We start from the raw sequence: 14102 nt of genomic DNA, 5'->3' as shown, positions 1-14102 counted from the left end.
TTGCTTCTATCAACTTCTGAAAATCTTAAGTCCATCTGAAGTCCTTCTCCTCAGTCAATCTTAAGTCAGTTCTTCTCCTGCAGTCATACATGCACCAGACTTCTAAATTCTTAATTTCTTTCTAAACAGTCTTTTAAAAACATATTTGCTATTGAAATATTATGTTCTCATGTCCAACCACGAAGGCACGTGGTCGTATTTCCTGTAGTAGAAATTCTGAAAAATTGCATTCTAAGATTGTATTTTGTATTAGGAATATGAATTTTCTTTTTTGGAGGGGGCAGTTACCATGAGGGGAACAGCATATAACTGTATTCTGTACAATTAGTTCACTTCACAATTGTCACTTGCATTTGCCTCTTCCTCTCCTTTCCCCATAAATCAGTCTACAACAGAGACAAAAGCAAAATTAGATACATCTCAGAAGATGTAGAGATCTTCAGAGGTGTCTCAGAATGGGGAAAAGGGAGGGTCGTGTCACTGTTACCTGTTGTCACAGGCCTGGGAATCCCAGGATGGCATCCATGGCAAATGAAGATGAGGAAGACACCTGTTAAGGGGAGCAAAGCTTTTGACAGTAGAATAGCTCGATAGTTATTCTGGACACATTGTAATTATCTGTAATTGTGACTTTCAAAGAAGGGTTCCTGTGCCTACATCTGTCTTTCACTTTTCTTTGCTGACCAGAGTGCTTGAAAGAGAAGTAATTTGGTTGTTGTTTTGTGTGGCCTACTGATTGTACCCTTCAAGACTGTCCATTTCGAAAAGGTTTACCATTGGTATGCAATATTGTTACATCAGATATAGTTAAAAATTAGCTGTGATTTTCAATAAAGATCTTATTTTTCATTTAAGTCCTATAATTTTTCTATTTTTTAGTGCTGGTGTCTCTAGGACATTCCAAGTAGCAGTTGCAGGCTTTGGATAGACATCTAGAATTGCAAAAATTGGTTTGTTGCAATCAATTACTCTCCCATTTAAAAGTGCATACAGTTGGGGACAAAACAACATATGACTTTATAAGGGTTGACTTTCAACACAAGTAGGAACAGCAATTGACTTCGTTGTAATTCCTAATACTAAGAAATGTTTGTCCTCTGCTTGCTCATTTTAAGAGATTGAATTGGTTTGTGGCCATGGTGTTAACTGAGAAAAAGGTAATTTTGCAATGGATTTGGCTCAGCTGCACTGGTTTACCTGAGGTCAATGAAGTGCTGTGCTGAGGTATCTAATTTTCTGTAAGGTAGGCCAAGATTTTTTTAGATGGGGGCAGAATTTCGCTTTGTTACCATTCCATAGGAAATTCACTCAGCATTGCTTTTTTCAGGACTAATTTAAATCCAATGTCCAGGATTTTTATTGCGTTTGTACAAATTCAATATTAAATTAAGTTAAAAAAACCCACAAGGGTGTCCAGCAATAAACAGGACTTTTCTCTGCAATTTATCACTGCTCTGCCCCGATGATCTGGACTGTTCAGTGGTTGGAATACCCATACAACCTGTTGATCTAATTTATCTGATCCTATCTCTTTCCCATCCTGCTCAGCAAGGAGCAGTTCCATGTCACGTAGTGCACAAGAGCTGATGCTGCACCAGCACTCCTGGGAGAAGCTGCCACTTTGGTTCCAAAGTATGGGTGCAGTAAGTAATATTCTTTGTTGTTCCCTTAAAGAGATGACAGTGTTTTAAATAATAAAACAACAATGCAAAGACTAGAGGGAAGAGCTGTCACAGCCTAATTGAAAGTTCGCTATGCTGCTTATACCATTATCATAAAACTCTTTATCACGTGTCTGTAAACGTGCAAATTAAAAACCCAGAGGTAATTTTGTATTTTATCTGCATTAAAAAAGATTGTGAAATTATCATCTCTTTCATAGTTAAATAACTTTAACCTGTGTGGTGACCTTTGAATATGCAAATAACATAGCTTTGTTGGATGGAATACATTTTGTTAATTGTAACACGATAAGTGGAGAAAATCTGAAGAAAACAGGAATTCATTTTGAAGTAATCATAGTGGAAGGTTTATGAGATAAGGAAAAAGGAAACATTTTATATTTATGTGCAGGCTCAGAAGAATGATTGTCTACTGGTGTTCAAATCTGCGACTCTGCAGCTGTAATCAAAACCAGCAGGAGAATTTCTAACTTACATCACCAGCAGCAAACTTGGTGAATACATAATGCATGCCTAGAGACTAGAAGAATTTCAATAGGCTCTTAGGTAACAGGGCTTTTTTTTTTCCTTTTTCCTTTTTTTTTTTTTCCTTTTTCTTTTTTTCTTTTTTTCTCAGGTTGTAAGGCACCTTTGAAAAAACTTGATGCTATGACCATGAAACTGAGTAATAATTAAACATTTTTCTGCAGGTCAGAATGATCATTTTCACATAAAGAGGAGAGAGAATGTAATGAACACAAGGAGAGAATTAGTTGCTCTTAGACATAGTACAAGTTGGTTTTGAACTAATCTGTCTCGTCTCTTGTGCAGACAAGCATGCTGCCATGCTCTCATGCTGTCTCCAGGCCTGCTCCCTTCCCCTGTGCATGTGTGCCCAGGGACATTTGGAGTGACCATGTCTTGATCTGGTTATCTCTGAAATGAAGTGGGCTTGCTTTTCCCTGTGCTTTATACCTGTGGCCTGGATTCGAGATGCTAGCTTCCCTCTCCAGAGGTCTCCAGAGAGAGTCATGGGCTGCTGTATTGCTGTAGCCATTCTGGAGTGCACCCACATCCCACATACCACCACACACCCAGAAGCAGCAAAGTTTAAGCAAATTTCACCACTGATCTCAACAGGAACAGTTGCAAACGCTCCATGTTATTTATGGCTGACTTGCAAGCAAAGGTTTGGAAAGAGCTGGTAGTAAGGTCTGCAGAATACAAAGCTTTAAACAAGGGATCCTGGCTTGAAGGTATGCTTGGCAGTTCAGGCAGAGGAGGCTCCTAGGTCACTTACTGCTGCACCCCCATTCCCTGCCAGAGCGGCTATTCATGACTAGGCAGAGCAGACTTCAGTGTGGCTGTAAAAATGGTGCTTTTTTAGGCAGCTTGAGCTCTGTTGGATTATATATAAGAAAGAATGACAGAATCAAATTCCAACTGTAAATCTGGGTGAATTCCATTAATGTCTTTTTAAAAGCATTTACTTATTTTCATAATTTCCATATTAACAAATGTAAATTACAGTCAAGTCTTTCTTTCATCTCTCATTTACTTTTCCGAGTGTATCTATTCTCCATTGAGCTGTACCATGACCAATTCAGATTCATTGCTTTGAGGCTGAACTGTTTGTTTTGCAATTGTACTGTGTAAAATCAGAAGATAACCTCCTTTGCTTTTGTCTCACTGGATCCTGCAAAACTGGCTCTTTCTCACAGTAGATCTTTCTGATTATTGCTTACTCTGTAAGTTTTGACAGGAAGTTAGACAGACTTGGAATTAAGATTCCAAGGGGCTGCAAGCACGCTATGTTTTGACTACTGCATATGGATATTTTTAGAGGCTGAAAACTATGCTGTCAATCAAAAATACATCATATTAGCAAAATGTGGTTTCTCTGGCTAAAGTATGAAGGGCTTGGGAGCATGGACATTTTTAACAAAGAAAACCTTGAAAGACAGGGTTACTTGAAGTGTCTCAAAAGAGCTGGCAGCAATGTAAATAATTCTTGAGGATATTTTGCTGTAAACATTTTTTATAACATTCATATGCTCGACGCCATAAAGAGAAACCTCTTAGGTTGTTGTGTACTAAGAAGTACAATAAAGTATATGAAAATAAGAACATTGAATTTTAATATGTCATTAAGTTGTGGACCACTGGTTGAAATTAATATTTGCACCTGCCCTGGTAATGTTTCACACAGAAACTTCAGTGCTGCTATCATGTAAGTCACAGCAGCTGAATTTTCTATCATTTTCTCACAAACTCCTCCCTATGGGTTTTCATTCCAGAGTTCAGTACTTCCATTGTTATCTGGTTTTGTAGGCATCCAAATCACAATAATGTCATGAAGGACTTGGGGCAAATTTAAATGCAGGCCAGACTTAGTTCCTTTCATTCACGGAGTGCAACTCATTCTTGACGTCAACTCAGAATTGAAATCAATGGGAATTGCTTAGTTCACACTTTCCCTACTAAATCAAATCTCTTAGAAATGTAGCCATCCAGGACCAAAGAACTTCTGTGAAGAGGCATTATCCAGCTATCCATCCACTGCTCTATGCACTCCTGGGAGTACAAGCAGAGTTGTCTGGGCAAGAGCAAGCTGCAGGGTTTCATGTGGTCTGAACTAGGATCCTGCAGGCATCTGCCTCAGGAACTCTTAATGGAAATTAATTTACGGTGCTGGAAAAAGCTTTGTTAGATAAGTACCTCTGTGTCTTATCTTCTATTTCAGCTTCCTTGGCAAAAAAAGGTGATTGCGAAAGTGATTGTGGTGGTGTTTGGATTACTGGTAATGGAAAAGAACTTCTGTGTAGTTTTATTCATTTTTGTGTTGCAAAGATAGAAGACTGCAATTGTTAGGAACACGAGCAGAATAGTAAAAAACATGTTTGCTACTGGATTCTGGGGAGTATTCATATGCCAAGAGCTCGTTTGTGCCCTCATACTGATGAAAGACTTACCCAACAGGAAAGTCAAAGTGCAGACATACGAATCTTAAAAAATCTAATTCACTAATGTTTCTACCTGCTGATTTCTAAACATGTTGAGGAAGAAAGTCAGCTGGGCCAGAGCAGGAATCTGTCCTAAGAATGCATGAAAGATTCAGTTGTCAATAGCATTCACTTGCTCTGACTTTCTACTAGCAATAGGAAGATACCTGAGGAAATCTATTTATTGTTGCTGTTCCTAAAATGGAGCTGAGCTGCTGAAGACAGAAATGCAAGTGACAACTTCCCACACATCTTCCTGTTTCCTCTGTTACTAAAGAAAGCCAGACCTCATTTAATCATATCTATTTGAGTATTCTCATCTGTTAGAGTTTTTTGGGGTTTTTGTTTGTTTTTTTTTTTTTTTTTAAAGGCTAATTTACCTTTTCACAACAGAAGAGCTAATTGTACCTCTGAAAATGCGATGTTTTAATATTTGCCATTATTAGGTATAAAAGTGTAGTTGTACATTAACAGCTCCGGTGACAGAACTGAGAAGCAAACATGCTCGTCTTAAGTTGAAAGGCTGCATTAAAAATAGGAACAGATTATTACAGAAACTTAATAGAAAAAAATTCTTTCCCACCACCATATGGTTGTGATATAACACAAAGTGTTTTCCTGCCAAGATATCACATTACAATGGCAGGCTGCCCGTAGCTTCTCCCTTCCTCACTTAAACAACAAAAATATCCAAAAATAATTCTTGGCTGAATGAGGCTGTTGCTTATAAACATATACTATTGTCTGGTACTCAATCTACATCTCAGTTTCTGTAGAGGCAGTCCATTCCACTGTGTTTTATTCAGAAGAGCACTGGAAAACTGTTTCTCCAGCTCAGATGCTCTAGGACAATTCTTTCTCTTCCTGGCCTTAGAAAGAAGAGGTCTTACATGGCTGCAGTCATCTAGTTCCTGCTTGAACTAATTTTGATGTTGATGTAAATTTCAAGCCATCCTGGCCATCCCTCTTTGTCTCTCCATTAATGCCTGTGCAACTTGAAGAGGTGTGAGGTCATTATTTTCCAGAGAGTTTGGTACAGTTCATTTGTCCAGCAGAGCTGAGACTCAGAAAACCCTGCTGAACTGGACCTTGTCTCTGGCATAACAAGCACCTCTAGCTGTTTCTTAAGGCTACTTCATATGGTTAATATATATGGCATCAAATTGTACTTTCTGTGTGTTGAATATTTCTTTTTTAATACCTAAAAGTAGAAAAAGCATAATATTTTAACCACACATCCAAAGGTAGTCACTAATATCCCAGCACCACAATGCATGACTGGCTGGGGACACTCCTTCCTTAGCATTTTCCCATGGTGGTGCTATGTGTTCAGGAAGCATTAGACTTTGTAACCAGTGGTATGTGTTCCTCACCTGTAATACTCACCTCTAGGAAATGCACCTGATAGCCCTTACCTGAAATCTTTAATGAAGACATGGTTGTATGTTCAGCCATATCCTCAGATGGGATGAATTGTTACAGCTTTCTTTGGCCTTTATCACAGACATCACCAATTTTCTGAACTCTGTCTATCTCTACTAAATAAAATGCTGTTGGAACTAGTTACTTTGTGACCTGAAAGCTCATCCTCAGTACCACAGGACATCTGACTTCATTACTGTTCTCTCTGTCTTTATCTGCACCTTTATTTCTGTGTAGTTCCCTGGAGATCTTGGATATGTATCAAACCAAATAACTGTCCTTCAGGGGGCAAAACAATATATGCAAAATATCGAACAATTTATCTTTTGGCAAAATGATCTCTTACTGTGTGAGCTTGCTGAGCTTTCAGCCTTGTTGAGCATGAGTCCTATTTTTCTTACTGTCCTCACTTTCAAACCAGTGAGAAACTGAGTGCAGCGCAAAAAGATGCTCATATTGCACTACAAATAATTTTCCTCGGTTTCATCTGTGTTAGTATTAGTCACAGGTAATTTCATTTTGTGTGAACAGACTAATGTGATTAGCCACATTTAGATTAATGCGTATGCTGACTTGAGCTGCATTACGTAGCTGGGTTTTAGGTGCAAATGTTATGGTGGTTGATGTAATCTCATGTTCTAAATGAGATAAGTGTCTTATCGTGACACTTTGCTGCTTTTACTAATAACTACATTGCTTTTTAGTTCAGCTTATTTAGATGAAGATTGTTCACACATTCTTTTTCTCACACAACTAATGATGGAAACCTTTGGAAAGCAATTAATGAGTCATCTTGGATACTGCATAAATCTTTGACAGTCAGCTTGAACAAATGAAGAATGATACATGGACTGATAGACAGAGGTCCCCATGGCTGTCAGCTAAGCTGAGGGGTTGCTATTTTCTGGCTGCAAAGAATTTGAGGAGGGTGTGTAACCATTATGACCGGCTGGGAGCTGTAACAGGTCCGATCCTGCTCTGAAGACCTCTGAAGCAGTTTCCATGTAGCATTGCTCTGCTGTGGTTCACACTGGATCTCGTAGCCTTCCAACACGTGAACCAAGAGGTGCACAGCCTCACGTGTCTGGCTGCCAGGCTCTCTCCCAGGCTCCCTCCGTTGGGTCACCTGGTTCTGCAGATGAAGTTCTGTGCTCTGCAAGGGACAAAATGCAGGTACCATTGCACAGCACTTCAACAAGCATTTATGCTGGAATGCTTGTAACAGATTGGAAGACTGCTTGCTGGTAGAGGCTCGGGAGAAGGAATAACCACACTTTTTCTATCTGCACTTGTAGTTTACTGAACACTGGGGGCCCAGGCCTAGACTTGGTCTTCTATGATAACAGCGTGGGCTGTCACAGTGACACTGAGGGTGTTAGACCAAGTGCTAAATCTTGGTTCAGTAAATTGCGAGACAAAGAAATTTTGTTAGATTAAGCACAATAATTGACAGATCCATTTCTTGAAACTCAAGTGTATAAAGAAATTGAACAAAATTCTGTAGCCCCTGAATGAAGAGTGGTCTATTTGCAGAGATGAATAAAGATAATTATAATATCAAAGTTTGTCAGAACCAGAGAAATTGGTGGCTGAGACACACAGTACCCTGTCCTTTACATAATTAATGACTGTGAGAAATGATCATTGATCTTTATCAAAAGTCACGTTTACCCAAACATGAGGGTCCACTTGATATGCTGCTGTAGTCATAGGGTAGCATGAATAGGAAACTGTTCACTACTATCCTGGACCTACGGCCTGACAGCTGTCTTTGTGCTCTTCATATCCAGCCTCTATTATCTTCCTTTCACTGTGGCTGAAAATATGAATACAGACAAATAGAAAACTAGATGAATCACTTGATACTCAGACAAGCTATAGAGTCCTAAAGAGCTTTCTCTCCTGTAAAAATTGCCAAAGAAAAGTGGGGACTGTAAGTCACTGTAGATAAAAAAATCTCTTAAGTCTCAGACCTGTCTCCAAAATGGTGATTTAATGCAATTTCTTTTCTTCTGCTCACAAGCCAAATACAGCAGTACTAGTTATCCCTTGTTAATCCTTTTTCCAGATATATTTGAATGCAGTTAGAGCCCAAAGTGTCTGAGGCCAAAGAGGTCCTCATTGTCATTACCATGTGGGATCCCAATCCTCTGTGCTATTAAGGAAATAGAGAGACACGGGGGAAAACAAAGGAAAACTGGCAGAGGTGCTGATTTCTACTTGGGGAAAGGATTAATCTCTCTTTGGTCAGTTCTCTACTCCATTTTCTCATCAGTGTCTCATAGTCTCTTGTTCCAGCTGTGAGCATTTATTTTGAATAGACTAGTTCCACCTAAACCGGGAAAGGATTCATCCACTGCTGTTTGTCCTTCCTGAGGTGCTTTCCAAGTGCAGGCAAATCTGAAGAGGTTTCTGCTGTTTTGTTCTGTTATGGACTGGACAGAGGTAGCCTTGGATAATCTTCCTGTCATATTGTGGAAGCCAGCAACAGAGAAAAGAGAGCTTCAAGTCAGTAATGATCCACTAAATGCAAGTTCAACAGTTAAGGATAGAAATGGTTTCCTGATCTGGCTCTTTCCAGTTAGGTTATGTGAAATGTCATTCATCAGGCAGTAAGGCAACACAGCTGAGTTTATGCAGCAATGCACAGCACCTCCTTTCCCCTGCCTCTGCTGCTTGGTGTTCTGCTGAATTCAATCAAGGACCTGCCAATTGCCAACAGGTGAGCTCCAGGAGCTGCAAGGAGGAAGGGAGGGACTTAGTGAACTGGCAGCTCAGAGAGTATAAACTTCCTGTTGCAGGTGAGGAATTAGATTAGGTTAAGTTTTTATGTGTGTGTATTCTTGGGCTCTCAGGTAGGCAATGGACCACCCTGACATGGTAAGAACGTTTTCTGTTCTCCTGTGTTGATAAAGAAATTGTAAATTTAGAAGCTGGTTATTTTGTAAATTTTTCCTATGCCTTTGGTCAAGGCAGGCTCAGAAGGATGTCAATCAGATTATGTATAGTCCAACAGTAAGGAGACAGGAAGAACAAGCAGTAGTTCACCATTTTATAAGTTGGCTGATTTAGGAGGATTCATTTGTATCTTGAATGCAGTTGAGAGGAAGGTAACCCCTTCTAATGGAACTTTGTCCTTTTTGAATCTGCCCTGAAGGTTTCCCATTTACAGGACAGTTTAAAGCAGGGGTATCATAAGTGCACGTGATGAATCCTTCCTGTTTTTTCAACATGGAAGGTCTGTGGTGTGAAGAGGTGTATTGTTTCCATGGCTGTGCAAAATTGCATCAAAGTTGTTACAGGCAGCATTTGGTTATGGTGACACTGGGGTTAACCAGGATCTCTCTCTGCCCCAGAATAAGGTGTAAATGCATACCCTGTTGCTCAGTGAGTTTCCTTCTGCTCTCCCTGCTTCCCTCCCAGTGCCTATGGCCTCATTGCAATAGTTTTGTTTATAAGCAAAGCACTTACAAATGACATTTAATTTTATCTGAAATGCTACTAAGTTTTTGAAGAAGGTGTGGTCCCTCACTCTTTTCTTGAAATGTGCAGGCAGAGGGTTTAGCTGCATGTTTTTGTACGTAGCTGAGTGAACCTCCCTGTGGTGAGATCCCCTTTTCCATGTTCGTGTGACTCTTTTCTTCTCCTAACAAAGCAGTATCTCCAGTTATAGTAACACTGCATTCCACCAGGACGAAGGTGTCTATGCAGCTTCTGTTCCCTTTAAACAGGGTTCCCAACTGCAGGGAGATGCAGTAGGATTTACTCACTTTTATTTTCAGGTTTTTTGTAGTTTGAGACCTATCATTCAGAAAAGCAGTAACAAGGGATCCTTGTCCATGCAGCTCCTTGGAACCAAGCTTGTGTAGAAGCAAGGGGATGAAGGTAATCTTGCAGGACAAAGAAGGTAGAACAAAGAGAATTAACTGCTCTTGCTGCCATTATAACTTAGTGAAGGGCTTTTATTCTTTATTTTTTTAATAATCTGTTTTCTTTTTTTAAAACATTTGTACAGTGCAAGATCTTACTTTCCATTAAATGGTTGAAATGTGACCCATCCTAGGATAAATCCCTTCATGCTCTAATTTGAGTGTAGTGTTTAATATTGTCTTTGCTTCTGCTTAGACCTCTGATGTTGCAAGGTGCTTATGATAGCTGTGTTGCTAATGTTTCATTACACTGTGAAGCTGTGGCTTATCTCTTGTGGGATTGGGTTGTTAATTGGTGGTCTGCTTTGTTTTTTCTAGAGACTGTGGGGGCAGTAAAAATCTGAGGTAAGGAAGCAGTGCATGCAGAAGCAATGGTTTCTGACGAAAATACAGTAACCAGAAAAGAGCCTGAAGTCTATAAATAGAACATTACACAGTAGAAATTAGATAATGGGAGGGTAGGTAGTGTAAAATATGAAAAGTGGAGAGCTCATGGTGTTTTATAACCACAGAACATGCTCTGTCATGGCTATACTGTCCTTGAGATCCAAGAGTGGCTGATGCGCTTCAGACCTTTTGAGACCTAACCATTCTGTGGGGAAAATACTGCTTTTTCTAGTTCCTAGTAGACACTGGTTTTCTCAGTGAAGCACAATGAATTTGCTTTTCTGAAAAGGCTTGGTTTTCATGTGATGTGAACAGTTGGTGTTATGGCACATCTGTTGAAACCACAGTGCTTTTAAATAGCAAAATGGAAATTTGCTGAAATTTGTTATTGGAAACACTTCCATGGAAAAGCCACTTCTCAAGAAGAAGCTTAGATGTGTAGTCAGTTCCTGTTGTGTTTCCTTACAGGCCACATGTTTTTCCATTTTTGCTGCTTTAAAGAGAACCTTGACTGCAGAGCTGGCTAAAAAGGCAATTTGCTTCAACAAAGTTCTGTCTAGGATGAGCAATATGGAGGTAGACACAAAAATATTTGGTGCAAATTAAAATGTCATCAGCTGAAGATTGGTTTTAAAGGAGGTATTAAATTAAGCAGCTTCATGTGTGGTATTCTGTCTACAGACGCAAACGTTTAAAACACAAGCCTAAAGTTTTCTGGAAGAAAGAATAGAAATCTTCCCATCTATGTCCTTCTTAATTTCAGAAGGACATTATTTCCAGTACCCAGCTAATGAACTGAAGGGAAATACTATAACTTCTGAACTATGATATTGGTAGCTGTGCTAGTTAAGTGGTATTTTCTGAGGAATTGCTCTATGGCTTTAAGGACCTCAGTGAACTTCCAAGAGGTGAGAATAAAAAGTTTCCAAGTCTAGTTTTATGATGTTGACTGTCTCTAAGCCAGTTTACCTCTTGTGTTTCGTGCCCTTTTTCTGCAGTGGAAAAAGTGATGTAGCTGGTCCTTTTTAATAAGGAAATGGACTTGAAATCATCTGATGAGTGAGCTGTTGAGGTACCACAGTCAGGAAGAAACAAAGAGCCCTTTTAAACACCCTACTTGTCCAACTGTGAATCCTTTCCAGAGTCCTAGAAAACTGTATCCAAACAGTCTTAATTTCAAGAGGCTAAATATTGACTACTATTGATGCAATAAGCTACAGGAGGATGTGAATGTTGAGTGTCTTCTCCAGAAGCAGCCCAGCCTCTTTGCATGCTCCTTCATGATGGTGTCTGTAGGGTGAGCTCACTAGGCAGCCTGTCTAATTTAACAGCAGTGCTGGAGATTGGGATTTCTGTCTGCATGTTTATCCATTACCTCAGTCTTTGCTTGGCCTGTGATAGACAACTGTCATTTAACTTTCCAGTCTTTACAAGATTTGCCTAAGCTTATCATCTTTTGATGTAGGGTCTGTCTTTATTCAGTTATTCAAGGGCATTGTCCCACTTCAAAGACTTTTTTTTTGAACCTATGTGTTATTGTGGGTTATACTTACTGCTTCTTTTAACTATAATCTACCTGTGAGGTTTTGGGGTATGTCTTTGTTAGTACAGTGAATCTCAGAGCCTTCTGATATAGGAAGTAGTGTTTCTTTATAAAGTAACTTTAGAAGCAATAATATTATGTGAGTGAAAATACAGTTGCATCTGAATCCTGTGGAAAAGAAGCCCTGTACCTTTAGCCACATAAGCTTTCTTAGCATTGTTCATTTGGAAAAAGAGCATCAAAATCTAAACATCTCTTGGATGCCTCTATTTGTCAGAAATATCCACTTGTAACTTCACAGTATATATGTATGGATTCTAGGAGAAGTTAGTAGGGGCTTCAAATATCCTTAGACCCCTGCATTCATACGTGGCTGCTTCTCCCATCTGAAGTCATCCCAAGCTAATTTAGGCTTCTCTCCCAACCATGTTTTTTGACAGGTCCATGTTACAATCGTTGGCCCATCTTCAGTTGTGGTGAGCTTTAATTTGTCTCTCTATGCAATCATGGCATCTCTTCCTGTCTGAGCTATCACAGGGAACGCCCTGCCTCTGTAGGGTTTAGGTTTCTCCTCAACATTTATTCTATTACCTGAAAAAGGATAATATCTTGAAGAGGTGTAGGGGGAAAAAATAAAAATGCAGGACATAAGGTGATGGAATTGTGATATTTTATGGAAGGCATATATATTTTCTCTGTGTTTCATAACAATGATTGGGATGAATTATTTTCAAACCTTTAGAAGAACCCTGTGCTCCTATTACAGTATTCTGCATTTTGAGAGTGAATTTTTACACCTGTTCCTGTGTCAGCAGTCCCTACAAAGTTACTGAGTATTGTGCTCGAAGGGAATACATTCATTGTAATCAGGCTACTGCAGTGTATTGCTATCCTCTGAAAGCAATATTAATGTGAATTGATGGTGGTATAAAGGAGACTCCCACCCCACTAGTTTAAACATGGAGGAAGGTAATCAAAAGGAAACGCAGTAGTGAAATTTTTGTTTCATTATACATGATTTTAAATAAAGACCTGCAAAAGCGCTGCTTGATTTGTTTGAATGTTTGTGGATTGCTCTAACCTGGCATTTATTATTGTCAGTTAAGAAACCCCAAGCCATCCTTTACATCTACCACTATATTTTAACTCCTTTTATTCTTCTCACCTTGTCCTCACTGTTCTCTAGCTTACACACTGTACTGCAACACTGTAAAAGGTGCAAACATTTACATAACAGAGTGGCAAGTGTGTTTGTCCTTCTAGAACATACTCTGCTGCAGCACAAGTACCTTGTAGTGTAGAAATTGCCATAGTAACTACTCATGTCTTATTGATTAGATGGATAAAAATTCTCATAATATACAAGCAGAGTAACTTGCTGGCATATGGCTTCGGGCTATCCCTGTGGCAAATCTTACTTATGCATTCTCTCCTTTTTCTGCATGTAAGAGGTTTTTTAAATGAATTAGTATTCCTTGGATTGGACCACAAAATAATTCTTTCTTTTCTGCCACAATGGGGCTTAAAATTTAAGTTAGACTTGATATGCAACTCCTAAGGCAGAATGTGAACTCGCATTGGTTTGTTACTGGATTAGGACAACTAGGTTTCAGCTCAATGTGAAATCTGGATGGCTGGATGGAGAAGAAAAAGCCACCTCCCAAACTGACAGAGCTCTGCTTCAGAGCTGACCTCTAAAGAGTAAAACAGTGTATTTTGGTTTGGCAGTTGTGATAGATCTTTCTGGAAAGTGCTTTCTGAATGTTCTAATTGGTTGCCTGAGAAAATGAGCCCCGTCTTTATGTTTCTCTAGTAATACTACAGACATAGTCGTGCTCTTCAGCTGTGGCACTGTGAGCGCTCACTGACGGCAGGATGAGGCCTGCAGTGAGTTATGGTGTCTGACAGCTGTCTCGGTTCATGTGCTGCGCTTGCCGAGCACACCGTTGTCTCTTGCAATTCCCAAAGATGCTCCAACAAGGCTTCTATCAAGTTTGTTGTGGAAGACAAGCTTTTTGTGAATTCTATCAGGGGAACGAAATTGTGAAGCACTTAGGCAGGATGTCAGATAAAATTAAGCCCAACACATTCCTCAAATGTGAAGTATCAGTTTATTCAGAGTAATATAAAATGAACTAACAGCAACACTCAACTGTTT

The 14102-nt window shown here is 39.4% G+C and overlaps 1 long non-coding RNA gene across 1 annotated transcript in view; it reads left to right on the top strand.

Moving 5' to 3' along the window:
- The window catches only part of LOC120756059 (uncharacterized), a 90728-nt gene that overhangs the window by 18098 nt on the left and 58528 nt on the right, over positions 1 to 14102 (top strand). The gene's annotated exons all lie outside the window — the stretch shown is intronic.

This window comes from Hirundo rustica, chromosome 8, assembly GCF_015227805.2.
Source record: "Hirundo rustica isolate bHirRus1 chromosome 8, bHirRus1.pri.v3, whole genome shotgun sequence".
Lineage (NCBI taxonomy): Eukaryota > Metazoa > Chordata > Aves > Passeriformes > Hirundinidae > Hirundo > Hirundo rustica.
The sequence above is the reverse complement of the archived record's forward strand: the minus strand, read 5'-3'. Positions and strand labels throughout refer to the sequence as shown.